Raw genomic sequence first — 3,534 nt, 5'->3', positions numbered from 1 at the left:
AGAGAGCACAAATTTTGTTCAGATAGAGCTGATTTTAAATCCTGAGTTTATCACTTACTAGTTTATGACCTTGGTGAAAACATTTAACCTCTTTTCAATTTTGTCATCTATAAAATAGAGATAACAATTATCTCCCAGGGAAGTGATGAGAATGAAATAAAATAATCTAATCAAAATGCCTGGCATGACATTCTCTCAGGAAATAGTTTTCCTCCCCCACTATATTATGTAAGATATTATAGTCAACAGTTTTTATGGTTTGAAGAAAAAAAATTCCTCCTGTTTCATGGAGATTTTTCAAGAATATATTAAAGATTACTGCTTTCTTGGTTCATACTTAATGAATAGAGTTGTTTCTTCTTTGTTCCCATATTCCTCTGTTTACCCTTTTGTTCATTTATTCACCAGACTTATGTTGATTGCTCATTAAATTTTGGGAATATTTCAGAAACTAATACATGGAGCTAGGTGGGGTGGAGGTATCTCTTGATGCTGTTACAACATCAGGAAATTTAGCTTTTTTATTAAATAAATATGAATATAAATATAAATTTTATTTATTTATTTACTTATTTACTTATTTATGTGAGGCAACCCTTGGTCGACCTCACAGATTGCAAGGACCTTGTCAGCTTATAATCCCTTGCTTTTTTTTTTTATTTTTTATGCCTATAGCACCTGGTCTTCCTAGGTGGTCTCCCATCCAAGTACTAACCAGGCTCAACCCTGCTTAGCTTCCGAGATCAGACGGGATCGGGCTTGTTCAGGGTGGCATGGCCATAGATTGTAAATATACATTTTAAATGTCTAGCTGTCACTGGCTCAAATCTGGGTAGGTGACCCAGATTTGGGAGGGGGAGATTCATTAGTTTAAATCCCTCACTTTCAAGAATGAGTCTTGTTACCTTTGATCAATTACTAGTGTCCTTTGACTTCCTTTTCGGTAGGATTTTTTTGGTGCTGAGGATCAAATTTCAGAAAGTGGTTGGAGCAAAGTTTTTTTTGAAAGAGATTCATTTATCTTCACTGTAGTAGCTGCCAAAGTTAATTATAAGGACAGTAACTTAGTAGAGTCCCCAAGTCATCATTAGAATAAATATGCTCCCTCCAAGTATAGGTCCATGTCATTTTATTTATTAATTAATACTTTTGAATGCTGTTGAGCCATTCTAAAGATGACACTACTGAAATTGATCAAGACCTGTCTGGGGAGAGTAGCTGAAATGGCCAGTGGGAAACAAAAGAAGTCACCAGTGTGTACAGGTAAAACTTGTCCTTAGCCGCACATCTATAGCTACTGTTCACAAGTGTTGGAAATGGTCTAACAGTTGGAGCAAACCCTTGAAACTAGAAGGGAATAGAAGAATTTTATTTGTTATTCTCTGCTGTCCTACCGAACTGGGCCATTGGCTGTCATGGTTTCCCGGTCAGAGAAGGACCATCAGTGCCTTTGCTCAAGCCTTTAAGAATGTTCTGCACTCTGTTGCGTTCTGAAGAAACAGCTTCGAAGCACCTCAGTTTAAAAGAATAGGTCAGTTCTCCATAACTGTAAACACTTTTACGACTGTTCAAGTCACAGGGCCTATTTTGGTTGAGATGTGCGACAAAACAACCCTCTGTGGGAACTAGTTGGTTGTCCCTCTTGACTTTCACAGTCATTAATAGCACACTAAGCAATTTGGAATGTCCTACCAGTGATTCGGCTAAGTTTCATTGTTTTCTTGACGTGGCTCTTCATTTTCAGCCTCTTTATATTTTCATTATTTAAAAGCCTTCTTCCTGAAAATTTAGATACTTCAGTTCAATATGGGCAACCTAGAAAGATATTTTCTTAATTTGGGCAAGATCCATCTGACCATTTGTCAATAATTCTTGCTTATCTGAAAGTGAGCATGTTTCTATACTTTGGGACACACACACGATCCACTGGAGTTGGAGGCTGGCCGCTTCAAAAGCAGACATAGATTTTCTTAGAAATGACAGGACACCTGGGAAAGTGTCCACAACCTTCAAAGTTTGATATCTGTCTTTGGTTCCTGACTGTTAGGGTCTATCAGACTATCAAATGGGACAAACTGGCTGAGGGTGAGTGTTGGCTAGATATACAAGTCAGAGGAGGAAAAGCGGGACTCAAGTCTTAAGGACTAGAGGGTTAGGAGCCAGGTCCACAGCCCAGCACTGCCATTAGTTATCAGAGTGAACTGGAACACCTCGCCTCCCAGGTTTAGTGTCACTTGTACAAGGGATGTAGTCTAGATGGGGATTTGGTCAACAATAGTCTGTGGGTCAAATTAGCCCACCGCCTGTTATTGTAAGTCAAGTCATACTGGCACACAGCCCTGGCCACTTATATAGGTATTGGCTATGAGTGCTTTCCCATTACAAAGACAGAGTCGAGCAGCTGCAACAGAGCCCTTATGGCCCCCAAAGCCCAAAATATTTACTATCTGATCCTTTACTGGGAAAGTTTGTCCAACTTTGGTCTGAAGGATTTCTATTATTCATGCTCTAAACTCTGTAATTCCTCTATATCTTGAACTAATCTTCTTCTCTAAGCACAGGAGCAATGCATGTTTCTGTATCTCATAAGTTGGGTCACTACTTATTTTCACTTTTAAAGCTAAAGTACATGCACTTGGCAGTAAATGGGACTTGAAGGCTAATGATCAGATTCTCAAGGGAAAGAAAAACAAGATGGAAGGTGATGGGAAAGATGAGGACTTGAAGGAGTTTGGAGAGATGAGTGAGGAGCGCTTGACATGCCCTAGGTAGTGTTATGGTTGTGTGATGGGGACTGACCCACTCAGCAATGTCAATGGAATGAGGCTGGACCAGCTGGTTGGGGGAGGGGTTTTCCCCTTTCAAAGATGCTACTGTGATTCATATATGTGGGTTGACTGCAAAGAAATTCTGAGTAGGGGTGGGGGAAGAAGAGAAAGAGAGAGAGGGAGGAAAGGGATGGGCAAGTTAAGACACCAAGATGAAGTAAGTATTTACCATGACCAGTGCTTTGTGCAAGGCACTATGGGGGATGCAAAGCAGATGCGTAATCTCTACACCGAGAAAAGATGGATAGGATTAATTTTAAAGAAAAATATATAAGAAAATGCTAAAACTATCCAAGTCCCACATATTATATCTAAATCCTAGTGAAGCCTGGAAATGCTAATGATTAAAATTTCTGCTGAAAATAGGCACATTTCTCTATATTTCTCATCCTGGTAAACAAGGTCCTTCATGATTTATTTCTTACCTCCTCATCTTCTTACCAAGGCTGCGCCAGGTTTTCTTCTTATACGTTATCTCAATATCAGGTATTTTCCCTATCATACTGCATGATAATTTCCTGTTCACGTTAAAAATTAGTTTGGGTTCCCTCAGAAGCAGACCCTGAAACAAGGATTTTAAGTGCATATAGTTTAGTTGGGAGGTAATCCCTACGTGAAACGAAGAAATAACAAAACAAAACATCAGGGGAGTAGGGAAGTGAGACAGAAAGAGCAAGGTGGAAAATAAAGGAATCTTTATGAAGAA

At 39.2% G+C, this 3,534-nt stretch overlaps 1 long non-coding RNA gene and 1 other non-coding gene across 2 annotated transcripts in view; one reads left to right on the top strand and one right to left on the bottom strand.

The window, feature by feature from the left end:
- LOC112480633 overlaps positions 1–3,534 on the top strand; it is a 190,509-nt gene that overhangs the window by 126,113 nt on the left and 60,862 nt on the right. The window lies entirely within an intron of this gene.
- Positions 667–785, bottom strand: LOC112480797. Its single transcript, XR_003046768.1, has one exon. It is a non-coding gene; the product is annotated as a 5S ribosomal RNA (ribosomal RNA).

The sequence above is a fragment of the Pteropus alecto genome, unplaced genomic scaffold (genome assembly GCF_000325575.1).
Source record: "Pteropus alecto unplaced genomic scaffold, ASM32557v1 scaffold20, whole genome shotgun sequence".
Taxonomy (NCBI): domain Eukaryota; kingdom Metazoa; phylum Chordata; class Mammalia; order Chiroptera; family Pteropodidae; genus Pteropus; species Pteropus alecto.
Note: the sequence above shows the minus strand (reverse complement) of the source record. Positions and strands in the feature narration are given on the sequence as shown.